The sequence below is a fragment of the Sus scrofa genome, chromosome 13 (assembly GCF_054392235.1).
Source record: "Sus scrofa isolate SSC_HxYL_T2T_F1_AM1 chromosome 13, Sscrofa_HxYL_maternal_Yorkshire_Landrace_v2.0, whole genome shotgun sequence".
Taxonomy (NCBI): domain Eukaryota; kingdom Metazoa; phylum Chordata; class Mammalia; order Artiodactyla; family Suidae; genus Sus; species Sus scrofa.
In genome coordinates, this window is record NC_139395.1 from 166592747 (window position 1) to 166608641 (window position 15895).

The following is a 15895-nucleotide window of genomic DNA, read 5'->3' on the forward strand; positions in this document are numbered from 1 at the left end:
CTTAGCACTCATTTCTCTGCCCTCCCGTCAGGGACTCACTCACAGGCAAGCAAACAGGCTTGCCAAGCCCCACAGAAATTAATCACTTCCACCCTCTGTTTTTTTTTTTTTTTTTTTTTTCATCTTTCCGCCAACAATACTCCAAAACCTATTTTTAAACTCATGCTGGAAACTCAATCAATGCCCCCTGGTTTCCTGTACTCTATTAACTGTAGGCCTCTACACATATACAACATATTTATATAATTACTTGTCAACTTTTTACTTTGTTGTTGCTTTCATCTGCATGTGTGTCCAGCTTGCCAGAACCACTGAGAAGTGTTTACAAGTTTACTTCTTCTGAGTTCTGCCCTAACTCATTCTTCTTCACCCAAAGCACCAACAGTGCTCTGTAAACAGTAGTCACTTAAGAAATGCTGATTGACTTACTACAGCGGAACAATTCGCCTCTGGTATTTCTCAATATCCCAGTGAAGCCTCCACATCTACATACATGCTGGAGATGATACCGGGTACCGCTAGAGGCTTGGGGTCTTCCTGGGGGTGCCTGGGACAAGAAAAACACAGAGAGAGACCAAAGACAGTCAGGAGAAACACAGAGAGAGGGAACATGGAAATAAACAGAGGACAGAACAGACTGAGAGGAGCCAAAGAGCCAGGAGTTATACAGAGATTAAGCAGCCAGAGACACTTAGAGACAGGGAGGAGAGTTAGTAATCAGAACTTGAGTTTGGGGTTGGAAACCACATTTTTATTACTATTTACTCCTATAATAGGTGCCTTCATGTTCCTAAATTTATGGTATAACTGACCATTTCAAAGTTATTTTTATGGTTTTTCTGAGCTTGTTTCTTTATCTACTAAAATTCATTCTTACACAGTAGCATCTTTGGAAATCCATACACACAGAAACAGACACAATTCTCAAAATAACCCAGCAGTAAATAAGGAAATAATTTTCCAATTCGTCAATTTAGAAAATAATTACCTCAGAGAAGTAATATGACTTGCCCAAGGTCACAAGCAAGGACATGATAATTGGAGCCCCAATCCAATTATCCAGTGCTTTTTCTGATCTCCTATGTTCTCTACTAGAACTGAATCATATATAAATCCAAACTTTTTATAAAATAAAATTCAAACTATTCCACATAAAACTTTTTATCTGTTCAGACAATGAACTGTTCAGGTTACTAAGATACTTGACTTCAGAGCTTCATTTATTTAAAATCTATCAGAAAAAAATTAATTAGAATGAAAATAAATCAGAACGATGGAAAATTTCAAACAAATGAAATTACGTGAACCACCACTTGATGAAATTTTAACATTAAACAAAAGAGGTAGAGTTGGTTCACTGCTTTTACAACTGTAATTTCAAAGTCTTAATGATTCAACACATTTCAGCTGGAAGATCAAAAGCTCCACATTTCAATGAATTCTTAGTTGGAAATACTAGTAAACCAGCTTCAAACTTGTTCTATCAAAATGTTGCATCCTATATATACTGCAATTCTACTTCAGGAGACAACCTACAGTAGAAATGATTTAAAGCACCACTCTTTCTAAGCATTAGTATTTTCTCTTGAGAAACACTAATACTCTCCTAAATAATCATGCCTTTTTGGACGCAATCAATTGTAATCAATTTTCTATAATTTCCAGAAAAGTTCCTTTGATACAAGTGTAATAATAAGCATGTTATTGGATTTCACAGCAAGATAAGAATACAAAGAAATTTCTATTCAATTGTACATCAATATATTTTTCCCATGTTCAGTAATTTTTTAAATTGTCAAATCAGGCCTGAAGTATAGTACTGCTCTGCCCTCTAGTGACTGGCTAGGTTTTGCTAACTACATGTTTTTATTTATTTTTTTAATTGCTTTTAGAGCAATACTTAGGTGTTTTTTTTTTTTTTAATACATATATATGACAGTGCTTTGTCATAACTGATTAGTGAACAAAGGGAACTTTGGTCAATTTTAAGATATGGCTTGTGGTATGAACACAATGCAGGGAAAATATAATTCCTTTTCATAAGGATGGTATGCCGAAATAATTCAAACAAAATTTAAATATCATCCATTCTCATTTATTCTAATTTTTATTTATATTTTTATGTAACTTATTGGTAAAGGCCAAAGAATTCCATTCACTTCCTTTGTTAAAAATTTTACAAATTTCACAACTATGAATCCCAAATTAGTTAACTCTATTTTTTTGGACTGAGTGAATAATCAAGGCAAGTGTTAGTACACTAATAGTAATCTATTATTATTATTATATAATAATAATAGAGCAAAAATATACTTAATGGAAAACTATACTGAATACTATTTACCTTTATTTTATTTTATTTTTGCTTTTTAGGGCCGCATCTGCAACATATGGAGGTTCCCAGGCTAGGGGTCGAATCAGAGCTACAGCTGCCAGCCTATACCACAGCCACAGTAACGCCAGATCCGAGCCACATCTGTAACCTACACCACGGCTCACAGCTATACCAGATCCTTAACCCACTGAGCGAGGCCAGGGATAAAACCCACAACCTCATGGTTCCTAGGGGGATTCTTTTCCACTGAGCCACTACGGGAACTCCTTATTTACCTTTACATTGTTCGAGTGGCACCTGAAGATTTTCCTGAACCTCAGTGTCATCATTAAGAAAGGATCACTTTATATGTAAAAACATTAATCAAGGGTGCCAGTTAAGACACAGTTGTTACACAGAGATTCACTGTAATACTTTGACAAAGGGAACTTCTTTCCTTCTTAGTTTCTCTTGCCACAAATCTCTTGCGAGGAACTAATGAATGTCTAGAACAGCATTTCTATACTCACTAATCCCAAACATATTACCTCTGTGTCTACACACTTGTGTTAAAAATAAACATTGCATTTGTACACGTGAACGTAAGAGGACACCTGAATACATGAGGATAATCCACAGGCAGTACAGAAGTGTGCTTAGGAGCACACGCCCTGCAGCCAAACTGTTAGAACCTGATTTCCAAACTGATTAGAACCTGATTTCCTCTATTAGAGGTAAGACTAGATTATTTAATTTCCTTCAGTTTCAATTTTCTCAGGTACAAAATGGGAATAAAAAGAGACACCTACCAATAGTAATGCTTTATATCTCCATAGGTATTTGGGTTGCATGACTACATATATGCATTTATCTAAATTCATAAAATGTATATTCAAGAGTTGTGAATTTCACTAATGAAAATTTATAACCGAAAAAAACTTGCACATAAATACCGAACTAGAGTCAATAATATACATGCTGAAGTATTTAGGGGATTTGCAGCTATGTCTTTACTTTTAAATGCAGCAAAAATGATTTGATGATGGATGCACAGATTATAGATAGGTAGTAAAATAAGTAAATATGTAAATACAGTAAGTATTAGTAAATACATAAAACAGTAACAGGTTAATGGCCGAATCTATGTGGTGAGTATATGGGTGTGTCATGCTCTATGTTTAAAATTTCAAAATAAAATGTTGGGGGAGAAATACACCTATCTTTCGCATAGTCAATGTGAAGATTAAATAAATAACAGAATTAGACATACAGAGGAGTGCCTGACAGCCAACAGTGGAAAACGGCAGTAGGTTTAAGCAAATAAAAGTCTTCCTTAGTTGGAGGAAAAAGGTAAGAATAACGCATCAGGCTCCTGAGTAGTTGCCTTCAAGGGTGTTAAAAGCTAATGTTTCAAATACATCATTAAACTGCATAGGCCATCTAGAGAAAGTGATCTATGAAAGTCAGAAGAGCTGATGTGCGTCCTGGATCTGTTTTCAGTTAGTCAAAAAGCTCAGACTATTTAAATGTTCTGAACCTCGGTGCTCTCACACATGAAATGAGAATCATGACACCTACATCTAAGGATCAATGTGAAAATTAGAAAAAAAATAAACACACATATACACATATACGTGCAGAGAGAAATTAGCAATAAAGTGCAAATAACAACTACATTTTTTTTATCATTATAATCATTATTACTACATAGGTAAGTAACTATTGCAACTTGCAACTATTCTCTACACATGGAAACAAAAAGTGGCCATGCATCTGATTCTAACCTAGAAATTTCATATGCAGGCGGCCCTGCTACTCCAAAGAGCTTCCTACAGAATATTTTTTTGTAGGGGAGGGAGGAATCTTTTTAGGGCCACACCTGCAGCATTTGGAGGTTCCCAGGCTAGAAGTCAAATCGGAGCTGCAGCCTCTAGCCTACACCACAGTCACAGCAAAGCAGGATCCAAGCTGTGTCTTGTGACCTACATCGAAGCTCATGGCAACGTCAGATCCTTAACCCGCTGAGCGAGGCCAGGGATGGAACCCGTGTCCTCATGGATACTAGTCAGATTTGTTTCCGCTGAGCCAAGACGGGAACTCCCCAGAATCATTATTAAAACGGTAGGCCTTTTTAAAAGTATTGCTGTACTTACTGTAAAAGAAGAACTGGCAATAACAGGGAATTCATTTATCATCCCTCTGTAATGCTAATGTTCTACGGGGTGAGGCATTTAGGAAGTATATTTGCTGATGATATTAAAGAAAGTTACATTTTGATTCATTTGAAAAAATGATATTAGCATCTGGATAAGATCTGATTTGAAATAGTTTTAGGTGACATATTTAAAGAAAAGAATATTAAAACTACATTTAAGAAGATGAGTTCTATCCTCCCAGCGAGTGGCTTTGCTAAATCATTATCAATTACTCCATGAAGACAGTGGCTAAAAACAGAATCAAGAAAGTAGAAATGAAAAAGGAAATACTGGAAACATTTAACTTGGCTTCTGCCTTGACTACAAAAACTGCTTCTCCAAATGCAAATCAAAACCACAATAAGGAGTTCCCATTTTGCGGCTCAGTGGGTTAAGAACCCAACTAGTATCCATGAGGATGCGGGTTCAATCCCTGACCTCGCTCAGCTCAGCGGGTTAAGGATCTGGCGTTGCCGTGAGCTGTGGTGTAGGTCACAGATGAGGCCCGGATCCCGCATGACTGTGGTGCAGGCTGGCAGTGACAGCTCCAATGCGACCCCTAGCCTGGGAACTTCCACATGTCCTAGGTACGGCCCTAAAAAAAAAAAAAGAAAGGAAGGAAGGAAGGAAGGAAGGAAGGAAGGAAGGAAAGAAAGGAAAGAAAGGAAAGAAAGGAAAGAAAGGAAAGAAAGGAAAGAAAGGAAGAAAGGAAGAAAGGAAGAAAGAAAGAAAGAAAAAAAGAAAGAAAGAAAGAAAGAAAGAAAGAAAGAAAAGAAAAGAAAAACCCAATATGAGATATGAGATATCCCCCCCCATTTGTCAGAATGGCTATCAACAAAAAATCATTTACAAGAAATAAACGTTGGTAAGGAAAGAAAAGGGAACCCTGGTAGCTGTTAGTGTGAGTATAAATGGGTGCAGTCACTATAGAAAGCTGTATAAAGGTTCCTCAAAAAACTAAAAACAGAACTACCACATGACCCAGAAATTCTACTCCTGGGTATATGTCTGAAGAAAACAAAAACACTAATTTGAAAAGTTCATAGCAGTAGTATTTAAAATAGCCTAAATAAGAAAGCAACTAAGTATCCACCGCCAGATACCTAGATAAATAAGATCTAATGTGTGTGTGCACACGGGTGTGTGCCCCCCCACCCACACACACTGAAATACTATTCAGCCATAAAAAAAAATGAAATTCTGCCATTTGCAGCAACATGGGCAAACCTAGAGGGTACTGTGTTTAGGGAAATAAATCAGAGAAAGACAAATATTACATGTTATCACTTATATGTGGAATCTAAAAATTAAATGGATATAGAAAACTGAAGCATAGCTACAGATAGAAAAAGCTGGTGATTACTAGTGGGGAGAGGGTGGGAGCCAGCAAGATAAGGGTGGGAGATTAAGAGATACAAACTATTATGTATAAAATAAAAAAGCTGAAAAGATATATTTTGCCATACAGGGGATAAAAACAGTATTTTATATGGTAAATATAAATGAAGTATAGTCTATAAAAGTAATGAATCACTATGTTGTACACCTGAAACTAATACTGTAAATCAACCATACTTCAATAAAACTATTTTTAAACCTGCTTTCTCCAAAGGACCCATGGATCACCTAACCCAAACACCTGTTTTAAGCATTTAAATGTCTCTATTTTTCAGCATTTTTGTTGACAACTCTTTTCCATCTTCCTTACTAGCACTATACTCTATTGCTTTTCCCACCACAGATCTGATTGTTTTCCTTTCTTTTAGACTCCTCTTAACAAGTCAGTCGGTGTTTTCAAAGGTTCTGTCTTAGCCATATTTTCTACTTTCACCAATTTTCAAGGTTTCAGCTCTCTCACTTAAGCAATACCTGTCTTTAACCACAATCTCTTTCAAACTCATATACTCATCCTATACATAATCACATGGATATTCTCTCTGCCTTTCAAATCCAATCTATCCTAAACTTTCCCTTCCACATATAGTTTCTCCTATTATCTCTCTACTTCTGGTAGTAGTATTATCTAACCATCTACACTTAAATTAAAAACCTATCTCTGATTTCCTTTTCAACACCCCCTACTGCTTCCTCCTCTCTTAGGATTCCCTCTTCACCCCCAACACAAGTTCAATCTATTGCTAAATTCTACGCATTAGTAGTTTGGTTCAAATGACAAGACAGGATTTTTCATTCTTTGAGAAACACAGTGAAAGCTAAGTTTAAAATCACTAAAAGCACAGACGCACAGACACTCAGACTAAATAGTAACAGACACCAAGCATTTGAGAAAATCTTCACTGAAGGAATTCCTAAAAATGAATATCTCTCAATTTTTGCCTCATAAGTTGGGAAATGATTTATTTGATTTGATGAGATGGATACCTTTATCCAAAATACATCCAAACAGGCTATAACCTTCATAAATGTCTCCCACAATGTCCTACTTACAACCCTCGACCTCTATTAGAACAAATTTCTTCTTACCTAGGATATGCTAAAGTCCTCCAAAACAAACTTGCCAAGACCTACCTCTTTTCCCTTCCAATCCATCCTATTTATATTGCCTGCTCAAAAAATTTCAGTGGTTTATATGCCTTTAAGGAAAAAAAAAAGATAAACTCACCCTGACATTCAAGACACTCTTACATCTGGCTTTCTACCAAAATTTCCCATTTTACCCATACAAACATCTCATCCCAAAGGCAATGGGGGTCTACAGGTTTTGTGGATTTGGATCCAGTCCACCTGAATATAGTGAATATCATCACAATAAAGCAAGTCACACAAATTTTTTTGGTTTCTCAGTGCATATAAAAGTATGTTTACAGTTACTGTACTACACTAGGGATACAATAAATAGCATTATGCCTAAAAATGTACATGCCCTAATAAAAAAATACTTTATCGCTGGAGTTCCTGCTGTGGCTCGGTGGAAATGAACCTGACTAGCACCCATGAGGACGCAGGTTCAATCCCTGGCCTTGCTCAGTGGTTAAGGATCTGGTGTTGCCATGAGCTGTGGTGCAAGTCACAGACATGGCTTAGATCTGGCACTGCTGTGGCTGTGGCGCAGGCCAGAAGCTACAGCTCCAATTCGACCTCCAGCCTGGGAACCTCCATATGCCATGGGTGTGGCCCTAAAAAAGACAACAACAACAACAAAAAAAGATACTAACCATCATCTGAGCTGTCAGCAAGTTGTCATCTTTTTGTAATTGTAACACATCCAAGATCACTGATCACAGATCACTGTGCTAAACACAAATTAATGGGAAAGTTTGAAATATTGTGAGAATTACCAAAATGTGACAAAAAACATGAAATAAGCAAACACTGCTGGGAAAAAAAACGATGCTGACAGACTTGCTAAACAGGGTTGTCACAAACCTACTTGTAAAAAATAGGGTATGTGCATAACACAATAAAATGAAGTATGCCTTTATTTACCTTCTCTAGACTTCTGTATTTACCTCTCTGTGTAGTTTTCCCTGATGTTCCTACCTGGGACTTTAGATTCGCCTCAGAGCTCTTTTTTCCCCCCTATTTTTTAGGGCCACACCAGCAGCATATGTAAATTCTCTGGCCAGGGGTCGAATCAGAGCTGCAACTGGGGCCTACGCAACAGTGGATCTGAGCCACCTCTGCAATCTATGCAACAGCCTTCAGCAATGCTAGATCCTTAAGTCATTGAGCTAAGCCAGGGTTCAAACCCACATCCTCACAGAGCCAACACTGGGTCCCTGATCCAATAAGCCACAACGGGAAGTCCCTTCCTCAGAACTCTTAATGAGGTTTATTTATCCATCTTCTTTCTCCCTAAGTTTGCCTATCATCCTATCTTGACTTTGACAGTCTCTAACACATTGCACATAGTAGTTCAAGTAAATGTTTATCAGATCAATAAGGATCAGAAAGTATACTACTCTATCTTTACATAAAACATTTTCCCAGTAAGATTAAGTTCAGGTTCTAAAAAGGAATACAAGAGCTAGAGAATTTTTCACTCTCACAGATGACCAGAAAGGTATATAATTTCAATATATGCTAATAATTGAAAAAGTATATAAAGCCTATAAAAATTCATAGTTGTTATGGTCAGAAAGTTCACGTATTTGACTAAGAAAGGGCAAAACTGCTATAAAAAGACCACAAATATCTAATACATACATGCTAATGTACAGAGCAGCTTTTAGACGGAATCAATGTATCTTCACATGGTGCTAAATTATCTTCAAAACTAGTTTAGATATACTAATCACAAAGATATTCAAAATTAACAAATAAAAGTAGGGACAAAAGACAAAGCTGTACTGGTTTGTGCTGATAGGCATGAAAATTATTACAAATAAAAATACTTTCTTCTGTTGGGTCAATTAATTGCGAAATGCTAAGCCACTGACTAAAATAAAGGAAAATTTTGCTTTTCTAGTTTATGCATAAACTAACAGAGTAAGGTCATGAATTCACAGCTGTTTAAAATTTTTTTAGTTTTTTATAGTTATCAGGTTGTGATAATCAATTTATAAAAACAGCTCTCATACTTTAAAATTCATTAAGAATTCTTAAGAGCACTCCTTGTTTAAAATACCACAGCCTTTGAAGAAAATTGTGTAGATTATAAAAATTTACTGTTATGCTTACATAATTTACTTATTGTTTAAGTTGATAATTTTGTTAATACCAACAGTATGAGGTGATAAAATCCTAAAATAACTATAATCCAATAAATGATAGATGACTTATCTCCTAAATCATACATTTGAATTTTGATTATACTTTGATAAAATGGCAAGATTTAATTAGGTAAAGTATAATTAAACTCAAACTTTTATTATTTATGGTTGCTTAGAAAAATATTTTAAGATATCTAACAATATAAAGAGTAAATGTTACTCTTTCCTAATGATTTAAAGCAAGTTGATCCTGCATTCACTAAAGACTTCCAGTATAATACAGACATTTCCCTTGTTATGAATAGAGACAATAACATGCTTGAAATTCCATTTCAAGGAACAGTTAAAGCAGTAAAGTAGTTAAATGCCAGTTTTGATCTACTGTCCATTTTGAGAACAAACACATTTTCTTAGCAACCTTGCATTTGCAGGGTTGGTAGCATACCCTCCAGCACTTTAAAGCTTCATAAGAACCTTACATGGTCAGGTAAGACAAGTAACTCTGCCACAGCCCAAACAGTAAGCTACTGAGTTAAATTTAGCTTTGTGTTAGGTTCATCAGACTCCACAACCTATGCTACTGAGATCGAGGTTATAGCTGAAAAAAGTGATCCACCTAAATTTGCCTTTTTTTTTTTTTTCTTCTGCTTTTTAGGGCCACACTTGTGGCATACGTAGGTTCCCAGGCTAGGAGTCAAATCAGAGCTACAGCCGTCGGCCTACACCAAAGCCACAGCAATGTGGGATCCAAGCCATGTCTGCGACGTTCACCATAGCTCATGGCAACATCAGATCCTTAGCCCGCCAAGCGAGGCCAGGGATCAAACCTGAAACCTCATGGTTCCTAGTCGGATTCATTTCTGCAGCACCACGACAGGAACCCCCTGAATTTGTCTTCTATAAGAAAATCTTTAAGTTTCTGCCTATCCATCTTAATCTCCAGGAGTACTAGTGAGCATTTTGCAGTTGACAATTTAGAGGCAAGAACAAGAATGTTTACAAGCATTAGGAAGTAAAAGTTCTAAGCTATTTTTTTCACAGGCACATTATATATACACTCTAATGTATGGAATACTTTATTATAATAGAAATAATCAGTAAAAAAATTTTATGATTTTGATGATTAAGTAAAAACTCACAGAAAGAGACATAACTGGGACATCTTTATCATCACTGAGATAGTCTTACTAGTAAGATTTATCTTATGTTCTCTAAAAAATGAAACTCAATGAATAATAAAGGCAACACCCATCATGTAAATCAGAAAAACTAAAACTTTCAAACCTGAAAACTTTACCTTTCCTTTAAGTATTCACTTCACCAAATGAACTGAAAGATGAGCTGTATGAGTCATCAAATGGCAGGACAACATGACTGCCATAACAAGAGGTTTGTTATTTGAAGGGGAATTGACAGTGGCTGCTGATTTCAAACTTTTCTCTATTGTCTCTTTGTATAATACACCCAATTTGATGACTAGCAACTCTAACAATGCTGAAAACATAGTAGGTATCCAAAAACTACATTAAGGGCATAGTTCAGAGTTTCAATTTGTGTCCGTCTGGGTGGTGCCTGAAGGGATAGATGGGCATATATTACTCTGCACATGGGAACATCTCACATTTTGTAGGTTTCACTCTCTCCAATGTTGTAATCAGCATGGCCTAAGGATGCTTAGGACAGTGGTCACCACAGTATCTTTTTATTCTTTAGGTCTTCTTCAGAATCCAGTTCCTCCCCATCTTGTACCCTTTAGTGCCTATGGTAACTCAACACCTTAAAACATTACTCAAAGTGGAATACCTCTGCCATGAAGAGATGCTTGATAATAAATGGCCTTCCAGGAGTTCCCGTCACAGCACAGTGGAAATGAATCTGACTAGGAAAAATGAGGTCACAGGTTCGATCCCTGGCCTCACTCAGTGGGTTGGGATCCGGCATTGCTGTGAGCTGTGGTATAGGTTGCAGACGCGGCTCGGATCTGGCATTGCTGAGACTCTGGCATAGACCAGCAGTAACAGCTCCAATTAGACCACTAGCCTGGGAACCTCCATATGCTGCGGGTGCGGCCCTAGAAAAACAAAAAGACGAAAAATAAATAAATAAATAAATAAATGGCCTTTCAGTAAATCTGAAGGAAACAGTGAAATAATTAAATAGCTCATCTGCTTTTGAAGAACTGTAATAAAACCATGGCAGAGGGAGAAGAACTGAAAAGTCAGCAGGTTATAAAAATCAAAACATGGTGTTCTCTATCATCTTCATAGGTCAATTTGAATACAGAAATATCCTAAAAATATCATCCCCTAAGAATAAATCATCTAAAAGTAGATTTTATTCAAGTTTTCTGTTACGTAATAACTGAATCCAGGTACTGTACAGCATCTCTTTAGGCCCAAACTGAACCAATTTGCCTGCCCTAAAGCTCAGAAACCTTCAGATGCACTCTTCTCACAGGGCCACTGATAAAGTATTAGAAAAGTACTTGGCAGGAGGCTTACAATTCTTAAAAAATCCTCACTTACTTTACATTATAAATGAACCAGCAGGTATCCAGAAACTTTTTGCTGTAGGCTCACTAGCATTTATTGATTATAGAATCAACCACAAACTTAAAGGCACAGAAAGTTTTTTTTTTTTTGCTTTCTTATAGGGCCTTAGGGCCATATGTAAGTTCCCAGACCGGGGGTCTAATTGGAGCTGTAGCTGCTGGGCTATGCCACAGCCACAGCAACGCAGAATCTGAGCCACATCTGTGACCCACACCGCAGCTCACGGAAACACCGGATCCTTAATCCATTGAGCAAGGCCAGGGATCGAACTCACAACCTTATAGTTCCTAGTCAGATTCAGTTCCACTGTACCATGACAGGAACTCCCCAGAAAGATGTATTTTTGAGCAACACTCCTCTCCCTGAACTCAGACTGGGAAAAATAATTATCTCCAGGTAGACCAGGGGATGCTTATTAACATCAACTTCAATGGAATACATGACTAATGAAATGTTAGGAGTTCCCGTGGCTCAGCAGAAATGAATCTCACTAGTATCCATGAGGACGCAGGTTTGATCCCTGGCTTGGCTCAGTGGGTTAAGGATCTGGCGCTGCTGTGAGCTGTGGTGTAGGTTGCAGACAAGGCTCAGATCTGGCTTTCGCTGCTGTGGCTGCGGCCAGTAGGTACAACTCCGATTCAACCCCTAGCCCGGGAACCGTCATATGCCGCAGGTGCGGCCCTATTAAAAAGAAAAAGAAAAGAAAAAAGAAATGTGAGCTCTTATATTATTAATTCACCAAATGTTTACAAAGCAAGTTTTACATGCCAGACACTGTTTCTAGGTTTGGGGGATACAGCCATCAACAAAATAGACTCATATCTTCTTGATGAGGTTATATGAAAAAAATCACATGTATACACTCATATATATTTACACTTATGAGTGTATGTACAGAATATTCAGTAAACGCAGTACATATTTTACATTAAAACACATGGGAATTCTGAGAGAAATGTTACAAGAAATTTAACTCCATTAGATCCATTTAGCTCCCTGGAGAAACACACTTCTCTGTAAGACATCAGACGGAATATGGACTTCATTATAAAAATAATTTATCTGTCACCTTTCAGAGTAGTATTTAGGAATAAAGTGGTTGTGTCTGAATTTATTTACATTGTCCTTAACTAGTAATCCAATAATCAGTAGACTGATCCTACAGTTCAGAAGAAATACATCACTAAAATTTATATATAAGGCTAGAGATTGAGTTATTCTTTAAGTTTTACAGAGAAAACTGAAAGCAAAAGTCGATAAGAGAGTTAAGATGCCTTTCAACCAATTAAACTGCCATCCACAAAATTAGATCACTGCTCAACACGCAATAACTTATCCTTTAGTCTGTAACACACAAGGTGAGAAAATAAATATTACAAGTTAATTTAAAATTGTTTTCATACACTGAGTTGCTGCCATAGCACAGTGAATTAAGAATCTGACTGCAGTGGCTCCAGTCACTGCAGACGCATGGTTTCGATCCCTAGCCCCAGTGCAGTGGGTTAAAGGATCCAGTATTGCCACAGTCATGGCATACCACAGCTGCAGCTCAGATTTAATCCCTAGCACAGGAACTTCCATATGCGGCAAGTGCAGCCACAAAAATAAATATGGGGTTAAGATGGCGTAATAGAAGGACTGGAGCTCAACTTCTCTCCTAAAAACAACAAAATTTACAACTAAATGCTGAGCAATCTTCAACCAAATGGACCAGAAACCTTAAAAAAGATACCCTACTCCAGAAGACAAAGAAGAGGCCACATCAAGAGGTAAGAGGGGCAATTTCACGATATAAGCAACCCCATACCTCCCGGGTGGGAAGCCCCATAGACTGGAATATGACTGGTTTACAGAGACTCACCTACAGGAATAAGAGTTCTGAGCCCCACATCAAACTCCCACGTGTGGGGATCTGGCACTGGGAGAAAGACCCCTTGGAGCATCTGGCATTGAAGGCCAGTGGGGCTTGTGCACAGGAGCTCCATGGGACTGAAGGAAACGGAATTCTTAAAAGGCGCACAAGGACTTTCACGTGCACTGAGTCCCAGGGCAAAGCAAAGTATCCACAGGAATCTGGGTTGGACCTGACTGCAGTTCTTGGAGGACCTCCTGGGAAAACAGGGGTGAATGTGGCTTATGGTTGGGGAAGGACATTGGAAGGAAAGCTCTCGGGAATATCCATCAGCATGCCATTCTCTGGAGGTGGCCATTTTGGGAAAATCTGGCCCCACTCAACAATGCTGAGAAGCCCCAGGACAAACAACAATCTAGGTGGGATCACAGCCCCACTCATCAGTAAACAGGCTGCCTAAATTCCCTCCAGGCACACAGCCACCTCTAATCTCACCCAGAGACAAAGAGCCACCCACGAGAGGGATAGGAATCAGCTCCACCTACTAGTGGGCAGGCATCAGCCCCTCCCATCAGAGAGCCTACAGCAAGCCCCCATACTGACTTCAGCCACAAGGGGGGTAGATACCAGAAGTAAGAGAGGCTAGAACTCTAGTATCTGTAAAAAAGGCATCACACCAAAAACCTTTCAAAACGAAAAAACAGAGAACTATAACTCAGATGAGGGAGAAAGGTAAAACCCCAGAAAATCAGCTAAGTGATGAGGAGATTCTCAGCCTCCAGGAAAAAGACTTTAGACTGTTGATGCTGAAGATGATGCAAGACATTGGAAATAAACAGGAGGCCAAGATGGTTAACTTACAGGAAACACTGAGCAAAGAGATACAAGATATAAAACTTAAACAAGAAGAGATGCAAAGTACAACAACTGAAATAAAAAATTCACTAGAAGTAGCTAACAGCAGAATATAGGAGGCAGAAGAACAAATAAGCAAGGTGGAGGACAGATTAGTGGAAATTACGGATGCGGAACAGAAAAGAGAAAATAAGATTGAAAAAAATGAAGAGAGTCTCAGAGAACTCTGGGACAATGTTAAAGGCACCAACATCTGTATTATAGGGGTTCCAGAAGGAGAAGAGAGAGAGAAGCGGACAGAAAAAATATTCCAAGAGACAATAGCCAAGAACTTCCCCAACATGGGAAAGGAACCACTCACTCAAATCCAGGAAGCACAATGAGTACCATATAAAATAAACCCAAGGAACACCCCGAGACACATATTAAGGAAACTGACCAAAATTAAAGACAAAGAGAAAATATTGAACACAGCTAGGGAAAAAAAACAAATAACATACAAGGGAACTCCAATAAGGTTATTGGCAGGTCTTTCAGCAGAAACTCTGCAGGCCATAAGGAAGTAGCATGATATACTTAATGTGATGAAAGAAAAAAACCTCCAACTAAGATTACTTTACCCAGCAAGGCTCTCATTCAGATTTGAAGGAGAAATCAGAAGCTTCACAGATAAGCAAAAGCTAAGAGAATTCAGCAACACTAAACCAGCCTTCCAACAAATACTAAAGGAACTTCTCTAGGCAGAAAAGGAAAGGCTGCAACAGGAAACAAAAATACCACAAATGACAAGGCTCACCAGTAAAGGTATATATACAGTAAAGGTATGAAATTATCCACACACAATTATGCCACCAAAATCAGAAATCATGAGCAAAGGAGGGTACAAATGCAGGACACTTGAGATGCACCTGCAATTAAGAGAACAACTTAAAACAATCTCTTTCATACACAGACTCATATCAAAACTTCAGAATAGCTGCAAACCAAAAATCTACAATTCAAACACAAACAAGTAAGAAAAATCAACACAAATACAACACTAAAGATAGTCATCAAACCACAAGAGGAGAGAACAAGAGAAGAAGGAAAAAAAAAAAAAAAGCAACAAAAATCCAAAGCAATTAATAAAATGGCAATAAGAATATACATATCAATAATTACCTTAAATGTTAATGGACTAAATGCTCCAATCAAAAGACAGAGACTAGCTAAATGGATACAAAAACAAGATCCATGTATATGCTATCTTCAACAGACCCACTTCACTTCTAGGGACATAATACAATTGAAAGTGAGAGGATGGAAAAAAATATTCCACGCAAATGGGAATCAAAAGAAAGCTGGAGTAGCAGCAATACTCATATCAGACAAAACAGACTTTAGAAATTAATAAACAAATAAATAATAAATAAATAACTTTATGCAAAGGTATATTAAGTCTCAAAGGTTTGTTC

General features: G+C 37.6%; 1 protein-coding gene across 44 annotated transcripts in view; it reads right to left on the reverse strand.

The window, feature by feature from the left end:
- Positions 1 to 15895, reverse strand: part of BBX (BBX high mobility group box domain containing) — a 285641-nt gene that overhangs the window by 146681 nt on the left and 123065 nt on the right. For 7 of the 44 annotated variants that reach the window (XM_021070483.2, XM_084991450.1, XM_021070472.2 and 4 more), the window contains one exon: positions 430 to 547. The exons of the other annotated variants lie outside the window; for them this stretch is intronic. The gene's annotated coding sequence lies outside the window, so the exon portion shown is untranslated. The remainder of the gene's footprint in view (positions 1 to 429; positions 548 to 15895) is intronic. 44 annotated transcript variants of the gene reach the window in all.